This window comes from Acomys minous, assembly GCF_964271855.1.
Source record: "Acomys minous genome assembly, chromosome: 13".
In the NCBI taxonomy this organism is placed as follows: Eukaryota; Metazoa; Chordata; class Mammalia; order Rodentia; family Muridae; genus Acomys; species Acomys minous.
The window spans coordinates 51,082,816-51,108,203 of NC_140495.1; the positions used below are offsets into that span (position 1 = coordinate 51,082,816).

The 25,388-nt window shown below is 41.2% G+C and overlaps 1 long non-coding RNA gene and 1 pseudogene across 2 annotated transcripts; one reads left to right on the forward strand and one right to left on the reverse strand.

Annotated features, from left to right (window-relative positions):
- Positions 1-1,431: 1,431 nt before the first annotated feature.
- LOC311580955 lies at positions 1,432-22,596 on the reverse strand. The gene is made up of 2 exons (XR_014773615.1): positions 22,492-22,596; positions 1,432-2,076 (listed from the first exon to the last, which is right to left on the reverse strand). It is a non-coding gene; the product is annotated as an uncharacterized lncRNA (long non-coding RNA).
- A 1,784-nt stretch (positions 22,597-24,380) lies between these two features.
- Positions 24,381-24,774, forward strand: LOC311581173 (ubiquitin-like FUBI-ribosomal protein eS30 fusion protein; annotated as a pseudogene). Its single transcript has one exon. The product of its transcript is annotated as a ubiquitin-like FUBI-ribosomal protein eS30 fusion protein (transcript).
- The last annotated feature ends 614 nt before the right edge of the window (positions 24,775-25,388 follow it).

Below are 25,388 nucleotides of genomic sequence, written 5' to 3' on the forward strand. Positions count from 1 at the left end.
CAGCAAACCATATCTTCCAGACCTATGGGGGCATTTGATTCGAATAGCCATAGACCATTGTCTCACCTTAGAAAATGCTTTAGACTCCAGTCTGAGGACTGAGCAGCATTGCAAACCTGGCCTTGAAGTCCAACCCTATCACTTCCAACATAGACCTGACCAGTTTACTTGACTTCCCAGAGCTTGTTCCCATAAATGCAAAACAAAAAAACCACATTATCAAATTGAAGAGTAGGACAGTAAATGTGGCACAGTTGGTAAATATGCTCGCCACCAAGCCTGATGACCAGAGTGCAGTTCCTGGAACCAACAAGGTAGAGAGAACCAACTCCTGCAAGTTGCCCTCTGACTCCTGTGCATTACGCAAGCTCAGCAGCACAGGTTCATGCTTGAGCTTGTGTGCACACATACACGGAATGTGACATCTTCTTATAATTTAAAGACTGGACATAATATATGAAAAGAGCTCATGTCCAGTGGTGCTGGGCATAGTACTCACTCCATGATGTCATCCTGTCCATCTCAGGGACAGGCTTCCGAGTCCAGGTCAATCATCTTCCTCTCCTGTCTCCAGAGATGACTTCTGAGATTTCTCCCTCCCTTTTCCACCTTATGCTTCTTTTCCACAACAACAAACATATTTTCTTCTAAGCCTCTAGAAGTCAAGACTGAAATGTCATATAATGGGGTGAGTGCATAACTCAGAGGTAGTGAACATCCCTGGCTTTGATTCCTAGCGTTACGAAAACAAAAACAAAAACAAAAACAAAAACAGCTAAAAGTATTTTTATTCAGTCAGTCATTCATTTTGTTTTTGAGAGTCCTACCCTATAATTCAGGATGATCTGTCTGTGTGGTTCAGGCTACCCAGAAATTTGAAGCAATCCTCCTGTCTCAATCTCACAAGTGCTATACTCCACCCCACCCCCAGGCTCAGTCCAAGAATCCTTATTTTTAAAAATATTTTAGAGTCATGTCCTAAAAATATGTTACTCAAACTTTAGGAAATGGAACATTTAGCTCTTAAAATACTTATCAAATATAGTAAAAGAATTTAATATTTAATTAAACTTGAAATAAAAATGTAATCTTGCTTTCTTTCTAAAGGCATTGCTGGGACTAGGGGGAAAAGGAGGCATTTATACAAAGACCTCTGAAGACTTGAAGGTTACAACTTAACCAAAGATGAAGGATTTAAGAAAAATCTGTTACATAAAAGCAGCAAATGAAGCCAACAGGGAAAGTAGATCTCAAGAAACAGAAAATACAGACATGGAAAGATATTTCAAAATGACTCATTATTATGCTGAGGAGAGATAGTTGTACTCATCGAAGAAGCAAAGAAGTCATTCTTTAAGAAAGCAATCAGATACAAAACTAGAGCTCTAACAAATAAAACTGTAAGAGTAAAGATGACCACAAATTTCGGGATTTCCTTGTTTTTAATAGCTGAGTAGTATTCCATAGTGTAAATGTACCACAGTTTCTTAATCCATTCTTCTACTGAGGGATACTTAGGCTGTTTCCATGTTCTGGCTATTATGAATAAAGCAGCTATGAACATGGTTGAGCATATGTCCCTGTTGTGTGGTAGAGCATCTTCTGGGTATATTCCAAGGGGTGAGATAGCTGGGTCTTGAGGAAACTCCATTCCCATTTTTCTGAGAAAGTGCCAGATAGCTTTCCAAAGTGCTTGTACTAGTTTGCATTCCCATCAGCAATGAAGGAGTGTTCCTCACTCTCCACATCCTCGCCAGCGTGGGGTGTCACTTGAGTTTTTTATCTTAGCCATTCTGATGGGTGTAAGATGGAATCTCAGTGTTGTTTTGATTTGCATTTCTCTGATGACTAATGAGGACGAGCATTTCTTTCATTCTTTCTTCCTTTTTTTTTTATTTCACATTTCTTTAAGTGTTTCTCAGCCATTTGATATTCCTCTGTTGAGAATTCTCTGCTTAGTTCTGAGCCCCATTTCTCAATTGGGTTGTTTTGTTTGGTGGTGTTTAATTTCTTGAGTTCTTTATATATTTTGGATATTAGACCTTTGTCAGATGAAGGGTTGGTAAAGATCTTTTCCTAGAAAATATCATAATGAGTGAGTTCACCCAGAAGCAAAAGGAGACAAACGGTATATACTCACTTCTATCAAGACACTAGTCCAAGGGATATTTCCCAGGAAAGTGGGTCAGAGGGGAGGACATCCTATTGAGACTTTAGGTGAGAGTAACATGGAAGAATGGGGAAATAGAAAGATCCAGAGGGTCCTGGAAACCTACAAGAAGAACTTTATGACAGGCGGATCTGGGTCCTGGGGTCCTCCTCAAACTAAGGCACCAGCCAAGGAAAATATAGGCAGTAAACTTCGAACCCCTACCCAGACCTAGCCGATGAACAGGATATTCTCCACCGTTGAGTGGAGAGTGAGGTCTGACTCTCACACAAACTCTGATGCCTCTTTTCTGACCACGTCCCCTGTATGGGGAGGCCTGGTGGCACTCAGAGGAAGGATAGCAAGTTACCAAGAAGAGACTTGATACTCTAAGAGCATATATAGGGGGAGGAGGTCTCCCCCAGTTACAGACATAGGGGAGGGGAGAAGGGGGGAAGCGGGAGGAGGGAGGAATAGGAGGATACAAGGGAAGGGCTAACAATTTAGATGTAATATGAATTTTAAAAAAAGAACAGCCCCAGGGGAGCAAGGGGGGGTGGGAAGAGTAAAGATGAAACAACTATTAGATATTTAAAAGTTTTAAAATGTGAAAAAACATCCAGAATTTATAAAACAGAAACGTGTTGGCTGAGGACTTCAGCAAGATGGATGCAACCACTTGACTTACCCACAACCATTTTGGTTTTTGACATCATGAAAATGGTGACAACCAGTGATTTCACTGCCATCTTAGTCAGTGCAACCACTGAGTATGCAACCAAAATGGCAGCACCTATAAGACTTTAAGCCCCACTGAACCATCAGGGGATCACTGTACCCCTTTTTATATTAGACTGCACCCCTTTTTTATTAGTAAGTAACACCAGACCTCCATGGGTTTTATTTATTTGTTTGGTTGGTTTGGTTTTGGTTTTAGTTTTTTGTTTTAATTTAATGTTATACGTTGTTTTACATGACATATGTATGGGCTCCTAAAGGGAACTTCAGTTTTCTTAGCTATGTGCCTCCAACACTAGTCAGGTATCCAAGGCAGCTGATGCTTTGAAATTGCTAGACTCAAAGCTCATGTGAATTTGCACCAGCTCAGAACTGAGTGTTGGGAAATCACAGATCCCTAGGCTAGCCAGAAGAATTCACTGCCAGGCTTTAACAACAGAGGCAGAGAACAGGCTTGGGCTGGAGGCTAGAGATGTTGTTCTGGGTCTCAATGCCTTCTCTCTCTGCACTGCACCTCCAATTCCTCTCCTCTCTAGCTGAGATACTTTGTTCCATACTTGTCTACTCTTGTTTCTGCCCCACTGCAACCTGGGAATCCACAATCTTGTTTTCATTCTGGTTGGTGTGGCACAAACAGGCTACATAAATATAAAGAATCTATAGATATAGAAATAAAAGGAACATTTGGACATCATCTTCTTCCCTGTTATTTCAGATGTTCTGTTTCCTGTGTCCTGTCATCTCTCCATTATAGGTATTTAATCCAAGATTGTAGATTTTCTAATCTTTACAGCCTGACTGATGGAAAGCTATCTTTAAAGGAGGGAATTCACCCCAAGTGCTACTGTGCATGCTTACTATATAGATTAAAAATTTTAATAGAAATTGACAGATTATAAATTTGAACAAAATGTTCAAAGGGGACGTGTAAAAGAAATACTGGAATTTTTTAACTCAAAAGTGAGACAAACCATCCATAAAAGTTGGCTGACTTCTTTGACATGTGCGGTTGAATGTGAGAGTGTGTTTGTGTGACTTGTGTGTGTGTCTGTGTCTGTGTGTCTGTATGTCTGTGTGTCTGTGTGTCTGTATTTAGGTATATATGTTTATTTCAGAAGTTTTGCAGGATGATAAATCCAGCACAAGCAGGTTAGAATCAGCTAAACAAATACAAAGATTCATTGTCACAGGGTATTAAAGAGTCACATCTGTAAGAGCAAACACTCCTGACAGATTTTGACTTCTTCATGATTGCTAGGAAATCCCCAGAGGCTGCTATAGAGAAGGGAAAAAAGTGATCCTAATATATCTTCTTTTGCCTTAAAGATGGATAGTTGTCAGTAGAGACTCTCCCAGCCTGTATCCTTACCCTTTGGGATCTCTTCCATTCACAAGCCCTAAAAAAAATCTCCAGTGTTTTTCTACACACGGTTCTGACATGAATATGAACTAGAGAATAAAAGGTTCTATAAAATCTTTAGAACATTAATAATCAGAGTATTGTATTGTCCTACAATTTAACCTCTTCTTAGAATAAAGATACTTACTGAATTTTTTGGGTTGTCTGCCTCCATTTAAAGATGCATGCAACTGATTCTGAGTACAGATTTCCATGACATGAGTCACCCCAAATCTAGCTAGGGAGGGAGTCAGATAAAGGCAGAAACTTACAACACTTTGATCTTCCTCAGTCATAGATGTTGACTGCCACTCAACTCATGACCTTTTAAAGTTTAAAGATATCAGAAGATGACCCTTCCAAACCAAATGCTCTATCTCATGTTAATTCCTGTTCTCAAAGCATGACTCAAATATATCTAGGTTCTAAGGAACACAGCTACTTTTAATCCAGCACGTTGTTATTGGGACTCAACGGCTACTGTCCTATGTGTATCAATGGACTCCATTTTGTAAAGGAATAATACCTTTTGTGAATACCATTATTTATCTTTAATATAAATGTCTGTAGTAAAAATGGCTAATTGGATGCTCATTCACGGAGAATATACAGGGAACCCTGCTTAACACCCTCTCTGTAGTAACATTAGCATCATAGTTTTAACAGGGCTTTCTTACTTGCATTATTCTGGGTGTTAAAACATCAATTTGATGATGTATTACTATATATCTGCTACATATTTTCATTCAAAGCAAGAGGCATGGTTATGATAGATGACTCCTATGTAAAGACTGCCTTGTGTTTTCTGTAAGGTTTACCTGGACATTTGCAAGGCCTCCGAGTTTAACAGCATGTACACAGGTCATGTTAATTTATCACATGATAGTATACATGTAGTTTGAATTTAGCTTTTATCAAGATGTTATTGTGCAACTCTATTCTCTAAGCCAAACAACTGCTGGTGTTCATAAGACCAGCTATTGCTGCGTATAGAAGATCATCACAACTGGGCTTGTTAGCTGTAGATGTTCCTTATAGAAGTGGGGTGCAGAGGGTCTCTGGACTCTCATGTGAGTATCCAGCCCCTTGTCATAGACAGTTATGTGCAATGTGTGCTTCCTAAGGAGCCTACTTGCATATGGCTTCTCTTTGGAGAAGAGCTAAAGCCTATAGGCTGGAAAGACCAGAAAGGAGGTTTCTCTACCTATGCAGTGATGAGGATGCCCCATACATACAGGGTGAAGACTTTCCAGCCTTATTTCTTTGTAATTCTCACAGTGATGCCAGAAACCTCTCACCTATGAATAGTGAGTAAGACCAATGAACTCATTGGCTCCCCAGGATGAACTTTGATAAAATCTAAGTTTGGTTGTTGTTGGCACCTTCTGAAGAAGGAATAGACATTGCTTAGACACCTCTTCCCCTTGAAGAAAATTCTCACAACAGATAACAAACTTATCTGTTATATTTCATGGTACTAAGAAAGAGAACCAGAAAGCAAAAGAAATGTTAGAAGGATATAAGGATGGAAAGAGTTTTAGTGAAAATGAAGATGCCTGGGTGTTTTCAGAATGGAAAAGAAAAATAGAAAGTTTGTGTGAGTTATGAAGGTCTGAGGAAGTTATTTAAGGTATGTAGGTAAAAGATGAGACTTGGTGATGATGTATATATTAAATATTTTTAAGGTTAAAGTTCAACCCACTGATGTCAAACCTTTGCTTAAAATTGGTGAAACTACTGATCTACTTTGTTAGCAATTATAATAATTGGCTTAAAGAACAAAAAGGTACATCAAATCAAGTTTAGTTAAAAATGTTTTGGTTTTCCAAAGCTTCATCTAAATATTGCACCATAATTAAAAGTTCCAGACTGGGGCCTGGAGAGATGGCTCCGAGGTTAAGAGCACTGCTTGCTCTTCCAAAGGTCCTGAGTTCAATTCCTAGCAACCACATGTGGCTCACGACCATCTGTAATAAGATCTGATGTCCCCTTCTGGCCTGCAGGCAGAACACTGTAAACATAATAAATAAATAAAAGTTCCAGACTGGTATAACTGATCTTCTGGGTGTTCAATAACCATATATGGAGGCTATGCTAATATAGTAAAAGGGATTTAAAAAAGAATATTTTCTTCTTTGCTATCTAAGGGCCACGAAATACCAGGGAACTGTGATACATGTATTGAAATATCTCCTGTTCTGTTGTTCAGGCCGGCCACATAGCCCCAGTCAGTGGACTGTAGCCAGTATCCATTCTACAGAGTCATCATAGAAAACAATTTTATCAGTGCTTCCAGCTAAGCCATGGTCAAACAAGCCTTTGAGTAGTTCTCACACAGATGGAATTGGTAAAGAAAGGCTGGAGGAGACAGAGGTTCTTCCAAGCCCAAGTGACCCCTGAGGACCAAATACTCAACTGACTTTGACAATTAAAAAGAAAAGAAGTCTGGCCACTTGCATGGTCATCAACACTCAGCAAGAATGTATAACCAAAAATTAAAATAATGTATGCTAATTTATTTTATTTTAATCAGTCCAAAAAAGATCACACACCCAGTCATAGACTTAAAACTATATGAATTGTTATTTAAAATCTTCCTAACTAGTCATTTTCTTATAGAGAAAAAAATTACTAACCTAGATATAATTATTACCTTAGATCTTGGCTCAATTCAAAACTACAGTAGCTATTTGTTACCATGAAAGGCAGGACCACTATTATTTTAAGCTAAAAATCAAATAATGGAGTTAGGTCTCAAACCCAGGACAAAGGACTACCTAAGGTGCTTATTAACATATCAAAGTGGACTCTGGCCACTAGGCTCCTCCAGCATCCCTGTTATAGCTTTGTATTGACAACTGCTACATCTACACAGGACATGCCTCCACATTTTTATTTCCTTTTTTTTTTTTTTTTTTTTTTTTTTATTCAATGGGTAAATGTCTTCTCTCTATCCCTCTCTGGAAACTATTTCAGAGGGACCTCACACTGTTTCTAGCCAATACAACAGCTTTCAACAGGTCTGAAAACAGATCTCGGTTTTATCATGGGCCGGTTAGCCTTGGAAGCCAACAGAGCAAGGAGGAGAAGGTCAGCAGATGGATGCTCTTGTGATCCCATCTAGAGAGTCTCATGTACTTTGATTTGAACTAAAAAAAAAATGTCCTGTGTTCTAGTCCCTCCTGGTCACCTCCTTAGGATTCTGATGCTGATAAATTTTACCTTTATGTCTTCCTGTCATCTTTCTCCAGACACCAGTCAAAAACTTCCTTTCCTCTCTACCCCTGACGGTTGGGGTCTTTTAGCTAGGCCCTCTGGAAGGGTACCCCAAACTTCCTCACTCAACACCTAAAACTCAGGCAGATCAGTCATCATCCCAAGCACAAATGACACTTCTTTAGACAGAAGTGGGTAGGGTTATATCTTTGGATGATGGGAGATAAAAACAGGAGTAGAAATTGACTAGAAAGTTTAGAATTTAAAAGTTCCCAAAGCAAAGTAACCAGCTTCTCTCTTAACTGAAAGCTTGTTGGACTTCAGACCTGGGACAAGGAACTGAGGTGCCTTTTTAACCAAAGCAGACTGGGACTCTAGATTCTCCCTCAGTTTCTACTCGGCATACCCCTCCCTACCTTAAACTTTCCAGGTCAGGGGTGAAAGGGGATCTTCACTACCTAATCCAGACATTTTGGTCCACATCTCTCTCTTTCTGTATCTCTTTCTGCACTCTTTCTACTTTCTCCCTCTCTTTCTCCCAGTGTATGTACCTCCCATTTTTCTTTCTCCCTCCTGGACCAGTGAACCTATTGAAAGCTGCCCCCAGTAAACCTGCATTTATAAGCTCTAATTCTGGCTGGAATTAGCTAATTTCACCAGTGGAAGAATGCTTTTCAAAAGCTAAAAATGTCCTTGGGATTCTTGGTAGTGTCTTCCTTACCAGAGGCCATATAGACCAAAAGTGTTTTACAGAGCTCTGATTTCTGATCTTGTTTCTGAAAGACTATAGGGACCTCTAAGGGAGGCCACCAGTTAGAGTAGCAGTGAAGACCTGGTAAGAGAAAACTCCTAGTCTGGAGAATAGGCCTGGGTTCCAACAGGGCTAGCCAAAGGTCCAGCCCTAGGACAGCAGGATCACCCTGAGCAGAGCTAAAGGAACACTTGGATTAATTAACTCATTGTACTTGTTACTGTGCTCAGGCTTATCAAGTCACCTATTATTACAAAGTCATAGACACACACACACATACATACACACACACACACACACACACACACACACAGAGAGAGAGAGAGAGAGAGAGAGAGAGAGAGAGAGAGAGAGAGAGAGAGAGAGAGCAATTTCTTACTCCAAGACATGACAAAGAGAACCAACATTTTAATGAGTTTGAAGAAAAGAATGTTTAAAAATCAGGGGAGGCATTTGTTTTTTTGTTTTTTTGTTTGTTTGTTTTCTTTATCTTTGGATGTTTAATGATAGCTTCCTTCCATTATGAAGTGACATACCACAGCTTTCTAGCATATATAATTTCAAAGTTGGTACTAGCAGTAACAAATAGTTTTAAAGTAAAAAATTAAGAATAGAGATTTATCCCCTGCCTATAAGACATTCAGGAATAAAGATAGAGCAGAGATTAAGGCAAGGTTCAACTGATTCCTGGCCCAACCCAAGACCCACCCCATAGAAGAGAGTGAACTCCTGACGCTATTAATATTCTACTATTATTAATACTATGAATACTCTACTATGCTTGCAGACAAGAGCCCATCAGAGCTGTCCATAATTTCTGTTATAAAATCTCTCTAAATACCTATTCTGTTTTAATTAATTAACTAATTAATTAATTATTACTTCAATTTATATCCTGGTGAGAGCCCCCTTCCCTCATCTTCTTCCAGCCCCACCATCCCTTCCCCCCTCCACTTCTCCTATTCTTCAGAAAAGGAGAGCCTCCCTACCCACCCACTTATCAAGTCATATCAGAGTTGAGTTTATTCTCTTTTCCTGTAGCCTGGCAAGGCGGTCTCATCAGGGGGAAGTGATCAAAAAACAGGCAACAGAGTCCATGTCATAGACAGCACACACTCCCCCTTACTAGTGGACCCACATGAAACTTGGGCTGCCCATCGGCTACATCTATGTAGAGGTTCTAGGTCCAGCCCATGTGTGGTTATCGGTTGATGCACCATACTGCACAGGACCCTCTGGGCTCTGGTTAGTTGGCTCGGTTGGTTTTCATGTGGAGCTCTTGTCACCTATAGGTGATCCTTCCTCCCACTTTTCCTCTAGACTCTCTATGCCTCACCCTATGTTTGGCTGTGAGTCTCACCATGTTTTGAATTGCTGCTGAACAGAAGAGGCATTTGTAAGAAACACTAAACATGAGTCTTTTCTATCAAATACTATAAAACATGGACTTCAAAGTCCTATCTCCTCATGTGTTAAACCTTTATGCAAATGCCTTAATCCCTCTACCCAGTAAAACCTTTGTTTACACAAAGGCTCCTGAATTCAAGGAACTTGACCTGACCGCTTTCCTCTTTCCTTCATTTCCTGTGTGCTGGTTCCTATCAGACTAGCCGATCTGTGAGGTCAGACTCCAGCCAACAGGGAGAAGACACAGCCACCACCTGCGTTAGAATGAAAACCAAGCGTACTTCCTGTCACAGTATGTTTCCTCTTAGCAACACACTGTCTTGATCAAGAGTTAAGTTTTACCTCATCAAGACACTTCAAAATAAATTTTTAAATAAATATGTCTTTTCTTAAACTAGAGGAAATGAGGGACAAAGGGTGGGTAGTTAGAAAATTAGGAGATCCATTCGAGAATGAAGTTCCACGAAGAGCAAATAGATCATGGAAGTGAGAAAATAATCAATAACGTAATGTAAGAAAATTTCCCAGGATGGAAGTATGCCTGGAGACAACAGAAACAAAACTAAAAAAACAGCCAACATATTAGGCTGGGAACTGAGAGAATTCCTAAATTCCTACAGAAAATAAGATGGTAAAATCAACAGGTGACATTTGATGGATGCCGAGGAGGCAGCCCTGAGTATGTCAGCAGAAAAGCTGCCTTAGAAACATCACACAATAAAATCTGAAAGAAAAATAATATTTTTTTTCTTCTTAGAATTCTACACCCAATCATTGACATCTGTGAGGGATTGGTTCATGAGTCTCCTGTGGATACTAAAATCTACAAATATTCCAGTCTCTGCTATAAAATGATGGGATGTTCCTATATAGCCTCCACGCCTCCTACCACAAACTACAAATCATCTCTACCCTACTCATCAGCTCCATGCCCCAAGGAACTAGCTCTTTTTCAGCAAGTGCCGATATCAGCACGGTCAATCTCACATCCAGCACAGGGGAGGTTATCAGTTCATCCCAGAGGAGGCAGGTGTTAATCTAGAAGAGATTTGGGCAAGAGGGCACTAGCCTTTGATTATCAAAGGATGACCAGAAAACAAGACCAAATGCATTGGTCTCATTTTCAGAACACCAAGGTCATGGGAGATACTGGTTTTCCTAACACTGCCATGAGGAAAGTATGCATGGAAAATAATAACTGCATAATGCTCCAATTGGAGTGTGTCAGGAACACAGCACTTAGCTTAGGGGTGACATTTCAAAGGATCTTTAGATGAGGAAACACTGCTAAATAAATCATATGCTTGTGGTATGCTTAGAGAAAATGAGAAGAATAAACCTGAAGAAGATGAAGATGTAACAACAATTAATCTTTTCTGTAAGTATAAGCCTGTTATAAAGACAGAGAATAATCTGTAATGAGTGTTTCCAAAGCCAGACTCATACCTGAAAACCTCTGAGCTCAGCTAGAGCTCCGCTTGTGAACTCCCCAGTGGCACATCTGTTTAGGTCATTATAAGTGTCCCTTTGTGGAGCTACCATTCACTGTGACCTTCAGGAAGGCATTGACTGTGCATTACCTTCATGTCCTGAGCTGTCAGGGACCATGCCTGACATGTAGCAGGCACCTCAAGTGGAGGGTAGGTGGATTTGAGCTTAATATAGCTTTGGCTCAAAGAACATAAAGACATAGTTAGTCGTGGTGACCTGGACCTTCTGCTGAGGTGCTGAGTGGTTGGTGACTAGAGCCATCAAGAGCAACTGGATTCTCTTCATTGCATGAAGGCTTGCAGATGACTTGCAGATCCCTTTCAATCCCAGAAGCTCTCAACTGAGGCTAATTTTTACTCTATGAATGGGAAAAGTCTCACCTGTATTTCAGAAAAGTCCCCAACTCTACTTTAAAATGCTCATTTCTGTCAGTAATTCTTTGTTTGGTTGGGTGTGTTGTTTTGTTTTGTTTAGAAATCTATTCAAGCTAGGCATAGTGGCACATACCTGTAATTCCAGCACTCCAGGAGGCAGAGGCAGAGGCAGATGGATCTCTATGACTTCGAGGCCAGCCTGATCTACAAAGTGAGTCCAGGACAGGACAGCCAAGGCTATGCAGAGAAACCTTGTCTTGAAAAACCAAATCAAACTAAACCAAACCAAAACAACCCACCCACTGCCCAAAAAATCCCCAACCTCCCCAAAAGAAACTCACTGGAGTGGAGCTCAGTCCAGCCAAACAGCTACAGAACCTGCCCCATACCCTCTTCTCAGGTAGGTGGAGAGAAAGGGACAAACACAGCGTGAGGGCTCACTTTGTCAGTGTTCACAATGAGCCTCAGACTTCTGGAACAATACGGGTTACTTCTGAAATAAAACAGGCTTTACAGATTTTTAAAATTAAATAAAAGAATCTAAAGGGACCACCGAAGCATAGCATGAATGGCATACAGATTTTGAAGCAAGACAGAAGCAACAGAAAGAAAGCTGATTAAGACTCCTCGGGTCTTAAAGTCTACCTCCCAATTCACCACATCTGGGTTTCATAGGACAGAAAGAATTCTAGAGATAAAAAGCAAGAAATAGAACACAAACCTAGAATACAGCATTCAACTGAGTTTAAGAAGAAGGCACCAACTAGCCTTGAGCAGTATAAGCCTTAACAGCAGGACATGATGGCCCTAATGGGGAAGTCAATGCTAGGTAGATGGGGGTTCTTTTTACCATAAAAATGAGGAGGGTGGGGTTGTATTGACAACTCAGGAAATCAGTTATGGTCAGTGTCCACATGGCCAACAGCTCTGGCTGTTAATCTGCTGTCTTTATCTCAGGGGTCATTGTTCATCTACCTTCATCCTAATTACACACCTCCACAGCTGTTCCAAAGGACACAAGTTTTAAGTTAATGTCCCATGGTCTCTACGCGTGACAGTCTGAGAACCTGGATGTCCAGCTTTTCTTGTTCCCAGGCCCAGCAACACTGCTCAGTGGTTCTGCTCTGAGGAAAGTAAGAGGAAACTAGATAGAAGAGAGTGGGAGGGACGTTGAGAAAGAGGCGTGGACAGCCTAGAGGTGATGGGAAGCCTGCATTGGGCACTTGTGAACCGCAAACACCTGCCTGATTTTATGATGACCCTCTTGGCTGCCTGTGTCATGGAGCTTTAAGGGTATCGGTGCTCACAAATCTGCTTTGAAAGACTTCCTTTCAGGGACAGAGCTGCTACAGAGAGACGACCGCCAATGGCCTTCACAACTTGAAAAGCAGAAAAACTGCTTCGCTTCAAGTTCACAGACCTCGAGTGGAGATAGTGACAGGGTAGAAGAAGCATCACAGGAGCAGACAGGAGCTGTCCTATGTTGCACTTCACACCTGTGTTTGAGGGACATCCTCAAGACAACCACTTTCCCAGGATTTCTAATGTTGATTTTCCTATTAACTTTTAAGCCTTTCTGTCTAAGGAGCACCTTTAGGGATTGAACATGTGTGTGTGTGTGTGTGTGTGTGTGTGTGTGTGTGTGTGTGTGTGTGTGTGTGTGTGTGAAAATGGAGGAGGAGAAATCCTTGGCTGTCATTGGAACTGATGACATGTGAACATGCAGACAGCACAGAGGCAATTTGGTCAGTGTGCCTAAGGAGTCATGGATTATGTCCCTCAGATGTCCCTCCTCTCACTCACAGCTGCAAGTGTCTCATGTTACAGACACTTTTAAGTCCAATTCTTCTGGGTCACCTGGACGTAGGAACAGGAAGCATTTGCTAACATCCACCATGGTAGTGTAGAGCTCATGAGTTCAGTTGTGGCAATGCCACTGAGATGCTACAACTTCCACACACAACATCAAGGACCTAGAAGATCCTGTGACTGACCTAGAGAGGAACTGATGGGCCAGCTCCACTGAGGAGACAGTAAGGAGCCAAAAAGGTCTGGCATTCTCCCTGGAGTCCTCGTCATGCACTGTCCTCCCTGTGGGAGACCACAGCTCCAGCAAATACCTGACCCCAGAAGGCTTTGCTGCCTCATCCTCTCCACAAAACCGAGTGGCTCCAACTGGACACTTGGAAAGAACACACTTGGATAATTGTGGTTAGACAAACAATTTCAAGATCATTTGGCCTGAGTGTTTAGAAGGCTCAGGGGACCTTAGGAATGCAGCAGATTTACAGGAAGAAGCATAAGAAGACACATTCCTCCAGAAGGCCCAGTCACCAAGCTCTTGTTTACTTTTTGGAACCAGTAATGTCTGAAGAGAAGTCATTCTTTTTGAGGCTGGAGAGTGAAGACATGCCCTGGGGTCATAGCCAGACAGGACAAATGAGGGATGGAAGGACATATAACTTGGTTTCTAACAAAAGCTAATTCTAATTCAGAGGTGGGAACTGAGAATTCTGTTGCAGTCTTCTGTGGAACCTCACAGGGACCCAGCCTTGAGGGAAAGTAGATGCACCCTAAAGTACCTGGCAGGTAGTGAAGAAAGCTATGGTTTGGTGTCACCTAAAGGTTGGTCAGCCTGTGGCACTTTTGTGCTGTGTTGTACTCAGGAGCAGGAGGCTGGAGAGATGATTGAGGAAGTAAGGGCACTTTCTACCAAGACTGGTACCTGGTACCCTGAGATCTGTCCACAGAGCCCACATAGTAGAGGGAGAGAACCAACGTTTACAAGTTGTCCTTTAACCTCCAAACATGTACTATGGTGCATGTGGGTACACACACACACACACACACACACACACACACACACACACAGAGCAAACAAACAAAAACAAATAAATGTTTTAAAGGTAAACTCTGTAGGTTAACCAATGATGAACTGTTGGCTGGAAAACAACACAAAGGAAAAAAATCCTCCCATTTTAAAAAATTGAACTACCTCAGATATTTTGTTACAGTGACAGACAGCTGTGTAACTCCATGAGACAATGGAGTCTGTTAGGACAGGGAAAGAGTAGAGGATGACAGGAATAAGCTGGCAAGCTCATGCTCTGTCACTGTCCCCTCATCACTGGTGCAGGACTGCTCAAAATAGCTCTAAGATGGCCAGCTTTGTCATTTCATGAGAGAATGAAAGCTTTATTTTTATATGGAATCTTATAAAGCTGCAAACAGATTTTAAAGATGGGGATTTGCTGGGCATGGTGGTGCATGCCTATAATCTCAGCACTCAGGGAGGCAGAGGCAGGCAGATCTCTGTGAGTTTGAGGCCAGCTTGGTCTACAAAGTGAGTCCAGGACAGCCAAGGCTACACAGTGAACCCTGTCTCAAAAGAACAAAAACAAATAACAATAGCAATAATAGAAAGAAAAAAAGATAGAAAGAAAGGAAGACAGATACACACAGTATTACCCAGTCTCTCAAACAAAACTTTAGTGGCTAGGTTCTATCTGTGGACCTTCTCTGTAACAGGATACCTCACTCAGAGTAGTAATCTAGAATCTGTCTTTAAGAGAAGATAGATGCCCAAGAAACGTGGAAGAAAATATACAAATCTGGCCTTTGGGGAGTAGAAGTCATAGGTCCAGTCCCTCAGTTTCAAGAGGAAAGGAAGACACATGGACCTGGGTAGACATTAGCCAGGGGGGATGAGATACCCAGCTCTGAGAAGCCACTTAGCCAAGAGGTTAGAGGCACCAGAGTAGAGGGATGCCTGCCAAGGAAAGCTGCTAACAAGTTGTGGAACAAGCCCAAGAAAAAGAAATGTGTTGCAGTCAACAAAGCTGAAAGGAGTTGGAGATACATGGAAATGCAGAGTTTGGAGTTTGCCCAGCTAGTTTATGATCTTGCTTTAGTCTAATATTTCCATACTATGCTCCCTTCTTCATTCTGGAATGGCAATGTATATCTGGTGCCATGATGTGTTGGAAGTATGTGATCTGTTTTGTTTTGTTTTTTCTGGTTTTGATTTTATAGAGAATTTTGTGAGTCTCAAAAGAGACTAGAACTCTGGACTTTTAAACACTGTTGAGACCGTGATAGACTATAGGAACTCTTGAAGTTGGACTAAATGCAGTTTGTATTATGTTATAGCTACAAGCCTATATGGGCCAGGGAGTAGAATGTGATACTTTGAATAGGCATGGCCCCTATAGATTCACATACCTGAATGGTTGGCCATAGGAAATGACATTACTAGGAGGTGTGGCCTTATTGGAGGAGGTATGGCCTTGTTAGAGGAAGTACGTCACTTTGGAGTCCAGACTTGGAGCTATATATGCTCAAGCCATGTCCAGTTTGGAAGAGCGTGTCCTCCTAGCTGCCTATGGACCAAGATGTGGAACTCTCACCTCCTTCTCCAGCATCATGTCTGCCTTCACGTTGCCATACTTGCTTCTGTGACCATAGTGGACTGAATCTCTGAATTGCAAGCCAGTCACAGTGAAAGGTTTTCCTTTATAAGAGTTGCCTTGGTCATGGTGCCTCTTCACAGCAATAAAACCCAAACTTAGACACAGCTTACAGTCCATCATTCAAGGAAATTGGAGCAGGAACTCATGGCAGGAACTGAAACAGAGGCTATGGAGACCATTGCTTACTGGCTTGTTTCTCTCTGGCTGGCTCAGTTTGCTTTCTTATATACCTAGGACCACCTGCCCAGGAGTAGCACTTCTTACAGTGGGCTGTGTCCTTCCATATTAGTCATTAATCAGAAAAATGCCCTATAGACTTCTCTACAGGTCAATATAATAGAGGCGGTTTTTAAATTGAGAAAATTCTAAGATGACCCCATTGTGCTGTCAAGTCAACAAAAACAAGCACATTATAGATGCAAGTGTTTTCTCTGCGTGTATGTCTGTGTGCCACTTGCATGCCTGGCATGCTCAGAAGTCAAAATAACATATCGAGTTCCCTGGAACGGGAGCTACAGATGGTTGTGAGCAACCTTGTGGCTCCTGGGAATGTAAGCCAAGTCCTCTACAAGAACAAGTGCTCTTAATTGTGAAACAATCTCTCCAACCTCTATTTATGGGTTTCTTGAACGCTTGATTTATTTATTGCTTTTTCATTTTGTAGTCAGCATTCTTGAAAATGATGTTTTAAAATATGTATGCCATTCTTTCTACCTACCCCATTCTTCTAAGAAAGAAACTATCCGTGTTGGCCCTTCTAAGAATACAATGCTAAGAATGCATGCTTTCTCTTTATGCTTTAGTGTGGATTTTTATGCTCAGTTCACAAGTCCAGGCTTGCCCTGTGTCTTAGTTAGGATTTTATTGCTATGAAGAGACACCATGGCCATAGCAATTCTTATAAAAGAAAGCATTTAATTGGGGGCTGGCTTACAGTTTCAGAGGTTTAGTCCATTATCATCATGGTGGGAAGCATGGCAGCATTCAGGCAGACATGGTGCTGAAAAGGGAGTTTAACATTTTGCTATGTAGGCAGCAGAAGGAGACTATGTACCACACTGGGCAAAGGTTGAGCATAGAAGCCCTCAAAGAACCCACCCCCAATGTGACACACTTCCTCCAACAAGGCCACACCTCCTAATCATGCTACTCCCTATGGGCCAAGCATTCAGACACATGAGTCTACGGGAGCCATGCCTGTTCAAACCACCTTCTCTCAAGGTCATTTGTTTAACTGCTGGATGTTCTTCATAGTTATTTCAGCTCCAAATGATGGTTACAACTCTAAGTATCTTCTGAGACTTTTTATTACAATTTTGTCACTTAGTTTTTAGTTACTTGGTCCTAACTTTAGTGTGGCTTATGACTATTTTGAATTCTAGACATAGCATATGAAAAATAATCAAGGCTCTGGAAGAGGTTATCTTTATTCTGTCAGGCTTGCTGACTATCATGAGTATGTCATCATGAATTTTACACATTGGTATAGATCTATTTAATTTTGACTTCCTTTGGTGTAGACTACTTATTTATAAGAGTTATTTATAAGGTTCTTCACACACTGAGTTTTTTTTTCTGTTATTGTTTTCATTTTACTTTTTTTCTTCCTACTAAATCGAACTTTTGGCCATGGTATATGCCATGTAGATTTGAATTAAAATATCAAAACTGCTGGGAGGGTGGAGATCAAGTAAATGAGTTAGTGACCGGGGGCCCAGGCTTACACAGGAGTGAGATTTGACCTTTCATAGCCAATCAAGTGGCTAAAAATGCAGAAGAATTGAGAAAATAGGAAAGGGGGAAGGAAATGGAGGGAGAAAGAAGGGAGGAGCAAGGAAAGTCTTCCCTATTATCCCCAGGGCTCATGATGCTTGAAAACTCTGAAAATTAAGTACATAATTTAAATAATTAAAAAGTGAATTAATGGCAACATAAGATGATATCATGGATCCACTGAGGAACCCCACAGGAGGTGTCTGGTCATGGGCTCCTCCAGAGGCATGCATGTGCATACATTGGGTGTAATATGGCCTGCCTCTGGAGAGCTGGCTGAAGCTAAAGAAACAATGCTGTATAAAAACATACATTCAGTGCAGGAAACCACATTCAGTGCAGGAGAGAGTTTCAAGCTTAGTGGAACAGTGCCTCCAGTTCGCAGGTGATTTAGGACATCACACTTATGTTTAGATCTAAGCTGAGACACAAACTTACAAGTCAGGAGTAGGCTGACGTAGGCCTAGTCCTGCAAGTTGCTGGCCTCCATAAAATCTAATCTAGATCTAGAATGTTTTAGTCTCTGAGACTTACTACTTAATAAACTTGCCCTTATTTAACCTTTCTGAACTCTGGGCTGGCTGGTTCAACTCAGCTGTTCTGGCTCAAACTCTTCTCCCAGGTGACTGATTCAACCTGTCTTCTCCTTTGTCCCAGAATTGGTCTGCTTGGTCTTAAACTAACTCAGCGATCTGCTCTAATCTTCTGGCTTCTTCTCATTTTCCAGCTCATTGCATCTTTACTTGAGTTCTCTCTCTGCAACCCGTCTCTCTATTACTGTCCTGGTAAAGCTGTCTCCTCTCTCTGAAAAACTGCCTCTTGAATAGCTTCCTTTTCCTCTCACTTCTGGTGAGATTTGGGCATATCCTATTCTGTCAAATCGTCTCTGATTCATCACTTTTCTGCCATTCAATTAGACATCACTTTCAAACATGGGTGCTTCCTTCTACAAACTAACTTTATCTTTGTTTGGCATTAAAGGCATGTACCACCACACCTGGACCTAAACTTTTCTTTATCTGATACTTGCTTTACAACAACCTGGCCTTGAATTTAGATCTGTTTGCCTCAGTCTCCTGGATGGATTAAAGGTGTGTTTGTATTCCAGCTGGATCACACAGATCTAGAAGGTCTTTGGATGTGATCTCTTGTCAGAACAGCCATGTTCTGAATTAACACTCCTCTACACAATCTCATCACATCATCCAGGGTGACCTCCAGCTATGATGTCTCTCTGAGCAGCAGGCATCTCTGCTGTAAGGGAAAGTGACTTAGTTTAATTGGGTAGTGCTTGGGCAGATGGCAGTGCAAGCTTCCGGTACTACTGGGGCTGGTTTGCAACCAGATCATGAGTATGTGACAGGGACGTGCGAGGCATGTGTGCTATACCCTCAGACAACCTATGCTTTGTTGTTTCCATGCATCCCGTGACTCTTCCCCAGCCAGCCAAGGTGCTATTCACACTCATACTGGCAGACTGAGTGTGAAGCCGTTAATGGTCCTCCCTGGAAGAACGCCCTGAAAATGAGGAATATGGATTTCATCTACAAGGCCTCTGGAGAGGAAGATTTTCAATCTTCCTGAGAAGGAGCCCCATCAACCAGCATCTACTTTCATGTACCCAGTATTGGCGTCTTACAGAGACTCCCTCACAGACCTACTACAAGCCATGAGTGTACATTGCCTACTAAGCTGCTGCTCAGTTGTAGATCCAGTTTCTTGGCTGAGGTCCTTGAGTGAATGTTGAAGTCCTGAGTGACATGGGCACAACCACATTAAGAATAAATACCTCAGACCCAAGGAAGTGGCAAGGCTCTCCACCCTTCCCAGTTAGGCTCAGGGGGATGGCAAAGCTTTCCTCTGGTTCAAGGCTGAATGTTGATAATGTGAGCAAGCAACCACAGTTACGAACAATTAACCAGTGTAACAAAACTAGTAACAGCAGCTTCCTCTTTCTGCATGTTTATAGCTCCGCTATAGACACATTTCTCCCCTCTGTGGATGAAGGATGAAGTTCCAGGTTGTTGCTACACAGTGTGACTTCATCAAACCAGGCTCAGCTGTGGCCCTGGCTTTTCCCCACCTGTGTCTGTGTGTCTGTCATTTTTCGTTCCCTTGCCACACGTAGTCAAGGTTCTAAGACCAATCTGTACAGGGTGTGGCACTCAGGCAATTCAAATATTTGCAATTTTTTCTTCCTAATTGGCTTATCTTTTCATTCTATTTTCATCCAATTATTCAGTTTTGTTTTCGTTTTTTGTTGTTTTTTAAGCTATGTTCACCTAGTTCTGTGATATGAGGGTCAGATGGTGTGGTGGCACTGACATTTAGTCTCAGCACTCTGGAACCAGAGGCGGGTGGACTTCTGTGAGTTTGAGGGCAGCCTAGTCTATATAGCTCATTTCAAGTGCCAAGGCTACACAGTGAGAGCCTGTCCCTAAGAAAATAATTATATAAATACCTAAACAAATCTCTGTGGTTTGAGCTAGAAAATTCTTTCAGAACAAGTTAAAGGTGAATTCCAAGTTGCACCCTTTTTAAAGACTACAGTGGAAAGAGGCTATTTCACAATTGTGCCTCGGCTGCTTTGGTTTAAATATAGTTTATAAGCATGTTGTTAATGTTGAACTCCAGTGTGGTAAACTTAAGAGGTTGTAGGATTGTAAAAGGACAGACCCTGAAGAGGAATTGGTGAGGTTACTGGGAATCTCTTAGGAAGGGATTGGAGTTATTATCTTGAGACTTTGGTTAAGTCTCAAGGCCGTTGTTACAGAAAGTATTATTGGCCCCTCCCATCACCTTGAGTGTGTGTGTGTGTGTGTGTTATTATTAATGTAACAACATAAAGCCTCACACATGACTAGGCAAACTTTGAACGCTGAGCTTATTCCTAACATTCCTCTACTTTTAGTTTGAGATAGAATCTCATTAAATTGCCCAGATTGCCCTTGAACTACTTGGCACAAGCAAAATGTAAATTTTCAATTATCCTGGATGAGCCTCCCAAGCAGCTGGGGCCATAGGCCTCTGCCACGGTTCTTGATTGTTTTTTTCACTGTCTATCATGAGATTGCTTTCTCTTTCCTGCACTCCAGCCATTGTAAGACACCTACCATAAGATCTTCACCAGAGCCCAACTGATGTTAATGTCATGCCTTTTAACTCCCAGAAACATGAACTGAAAAAAAAAAGTCCTTTCTTATTAATGCCTTGGGCATTTCATGATAGCATCAAAAAAGTGAGCTAATATAACAGTTATATTAAGAATAGGAAGCTACAAATGCTGAGTAGAAACCAAGAAACTGGAGCCCTGTGCTTTGCTGGTGTAGAGAGATGTAAAGTAGAGCTGGCATTATGGAAAACAATACTTTGTTTCTTGAAACTTAAACATAGAACTACATTACCCAAGAATTCAACCTTGCCTGATGTGTCAGAAAGAATTGAAAGCAGGACTCTGGCTTCTTTCTCCTTTTTTCATAACAGTATTGCTCATGAAAAGCAAAGTCAGAAACAATCAAGCTAGCACTTATGAGGATGGCCACAGTCCAGGAAGATGAAAAGGTTTCTGAAGATAGAGGGATGAGGGTATGTAGCATTATGAAGTTTTGATGCCAATGAACTGCATTCTTAAAACAGAAGGCTAAATTTCATGTTGTATATTTTGTTTATCTCTTTTGGGACCAGAAAGAAATGGACTAAAGTCTTCCCAATTTTTAGCATCTCTCTCATTGACCAGACACTAGGTCAAATAATGTCTATGTAAATCACATGGGAGATCCATGGGCACATTAGAGAGAGCTCATCCCAGATGTGTCCAATGAAAAGTGAGCATTTCAGTAAAGAAAAGCAACAGAAGCAGAGTTCTGCATGCTTGTCTTCTTGTTAAAAATCACAGCGTGAGCACAGGCTGACCTTCTTTTAGCTTTCCTTTTCATCTCCAAGAATTCCTTCCTGTTCTGGAAGGAAACTGAGTGGTATTTCTGCAGGTATTTCTGCTTTCTGAGCCTGAGGAATGTGGTTAATGGTTAACGGCAGTCATCAAAGGCGCCAACTAGTTCCTAGAAGTGTTTTTAAATAGCCACAACCAAACATCCTCTTCCTTAGGTGAACACTCTTCTAGTGAAACTAGTCAGAACTGGAATCTTCTTCCTCTGCTCCAGGGAACGATTTCTGAGCTTGCTATCCTCAATGACAGAATGTCAAGACTGAATCTACTGAAGCTTGTTTTATAAGAATTAAAATATCAGGTTAACATCAGTGAACTTGGAGTATAACTATATCCTAAGACATTGGAAAAAGGAATTCACAATAAAAAACTTTGTATATTTTTGAGGACTAACTTTCACCTACATCTACCAGGAGTTCTCACATCATTTTTTTGATCCAAATATGAGCATTAGACAGTCAAACTAACAAACAGAACATTACTGTAATGGTGGTTCTTATGTTAGAAGGGGGAGCTTCTTAACACTGAAAAAATGAACCCCCACACCCTTCAGTTACTTGACATAAGTTGTTACTCTGAATATTTTAGTCATTTATTTTCAGTTCCATTCTAGAAATGGAACTTGGAAGAACTTCTAATCTGACCTAAAAGTAAAGACCACGCCTGAAGACGAATAATGGGCCCCTTCAAAGAACAGTGAGGAGCTTGCTTAAAGAATTCCTAACATCACTAGGTTAGAAAGATCTTGAACAATCTGGAGGTGCCAATGTGAACTCACCCACGAAGCCTTCAGAGAGGTAGTTTCTGATCCATTCACAGGAGCCATGTACAAACTCAGATTCTCTTGACTTCAATTAAGTGGCCTATGAAAGTATAGCCTGCCTCCCTCCCATGTGATGGGCAATTTCCTGATGTCACTGTGCTATTCTGGGCAAAAGGAAATGCTCACCAAAGAGATAGAGTGGCTGAGGTTGAGTTTCTGCTCTGCCGTTTGTGCTGTGGTGGTAGTAGTGTTCTCTCATGCAAGGATAACACATCAAGACACCCATTAGGTGCTTGAAAACAAGGAGGGTAACTGATAGTTCTGATTGTTGACTTCATTGGATTAGGAAACAGAAGAGTGTGGTACTGACACAAAAGCAGATGTGCAGACTGGGAGAATAGAATACAGGAGACAAAGTAAGCCCACGCAATTACAGACACTTAAATTTTAACAAAGTCATAAAAAAGTACACATTGTAGAAAAGACACCCTCAGACTGGGTGAGATGGTGCACACCTTTAATCCCAGCACTCAGGAGGCAGAGGCAGGCAGATCTCTGTGGGTTCAAGGCTAGCCTGGTCTACAAAGTGAGTTCAGGACAGCTAGGGAAACATAGAGAAACCCTGTCTTTAAAAAAAAGAAAGAAAGAAAGTCATTTGTATATAGGAAGGCTACTGACTTTTTAAAGTTAATTTTGTACCCAGCCATTTTGCTGAAGGCGTTTATCAGCTATAGGAGTTCTCTGGTGGAATTTTTGGGGTTACTTATGTACAGTATCATATCATCTGCAAATAGGGATAATTTGACTTCCTCCTTTCCTATTTGGATCCCCTTTATCTCCTTTTGTTGTCTTATTGCTCTGACTAGAACTTCAAGAATTATATTGAAGAGATATGGAGAGAGTGAGCAGCTTTGCCTGGTCCCCGATTTTAGAGAAATTTCCTCAAGTATCTCTCCATTTAATTTGATGTTGGCTATTGGCTTGCTGTATATAGCCTTTATTATGTTAACAATAAAGGTTTAAAGAAAAGATTCTCTTATCATTTGTTAACAAGCTAAAGAAATAATTAAAAATGTCCTACATATTTTCTGTATAACCAAATCCCATTGCCTGCTAGAAGTAACCCTAACGGTACCAAAAGGAATGAAATCTGGCAGACGGATGTGTTTCATTTTGCAGTATTTAGAAACCAAGAAAGAAAAGAAAAGACACCATCTTTAACAAAATCTGTGAGAGAACTAGATCCACATCTCTCACCTGGCACAAAAAACAATTCAAAATAGGCCAAAATGTAATGTAGGCTCTAATATTTTGAAATTACTAAAAGTAAAAGTGTAAAATACTTCAATATACAACAAAGGCAAGGATTTTCTAAATAGGATTTCAATAGTTCAGAAAATAATACTAAGAATTAGCAATGGGATTATATGAAACTAAACAATTTCTGCACAGTAAATAGTTGTCAGGGTGAAAAGACAGCCTGCAGAACAAGAGAAAATCACTGTTGATTATACTTCAGATAAGCAACATATATCCAGGACATATTAAGATTATAAAAACTAAATATACATGGAACAAATTGTACAATCAATAAATGGACTAATGAGTCAAATGGACTATTTTCAAGAGAAGAACTACAAATGGACAATAGATATTTGGAAAAGGTGTTCAACATCTTTAGCTGTCTTCAACATTCCATCTCATTCCAGGCAGGATGGTAACAGCAAGGTAACAAATGGCAGAAAATGCTTGCAAGAATGTAGGGAAAATAAGCCCTTACTTACTGGTTTCCTGTCTGTAATTACAGTAATTACACCACAGTGAATGTGAAATAAAATGTGTCTGGTTTTTCTTGACTCCATCTTTGTGGTAGCAGCATGGGCACCCGTAGGTTAGTCGCCAACATGCAGCTCTTTGTTCGCCCAGGAGCTACACACCCTTGAGGTGACCAGCCAGGAGACGGTCACCCAGATCAAAGCTCATGTGGCTTCTGGCAAGTTCGCTGCTGGAGGATGAGGCCACCCTAGGCCAGTGTGGTGAGACCCTGACCACTCTGGAAGTAGCTAACCGCATGCTGAGAGGTAAAGTTCATGTTTGGCCACCTTGGGAGTTTGTTCTCTCACATTTCCAGCATTCTAAGAGATCAAACTCCCAAGGTGGCCTAACAGGACAAGGAAGAGGAGGAGGAGGAGAAGGCGAAGGACAGGCTGGGCCAAGCAGCAAACTCAGTATAACCATCGCTTTGTCAATGTCATGCCCACCTTTGTCAAGAAGAAGGGCCCCAATGTTAATTCCTAAGTCCCACTGTGATCCTGGTACTCTAATAAAGCCACTTTGTCCAGAAAAAGAAAAATACGTTTCTGAGTTCTTGGGCTTGTTGTTTCAGTGCTTTGACTAACATCGTCATCTATTTTGTAGGATTGTAACATAATAGTAGAGACTAGGTCATTTATAACCCATTTGACCAAAAGTTCTGGAAGCTGAAAAGTCCATGCCTCTAGACCAGTAACTGCTCCACATCTGTATAGTGTTCTTACTACTTCATACCATGGCAGAAGCACAGAGAATTTTTTAAAAGCCAAGTAATTAAGCCTTTTGATGAGCTGGACCCTCATGACACATTTCCCATGAGCCCCATTTCCCAATATTGTTGCATTAGGAATATTTCTAAGAAGCACCAGCTTCTGGAGCACACATTCAAACTACAGCATAGAGCAATGCAACAAAGTAATGGAAGTACCCTGCACATACCAACGTGTTTCTTGTTTGTGGACTGTGTGCTATTGCTTATGGACTCTACTGAGTAGACTTCCCAAGTCACGTGGAGGGAGTCTCTGCTCTCAGTGGTCTTCTAACACTCAGCAGGAGCACAGAATGGAAGGCACGTGACTGTGAAGCCCCTTTTAGTCCGT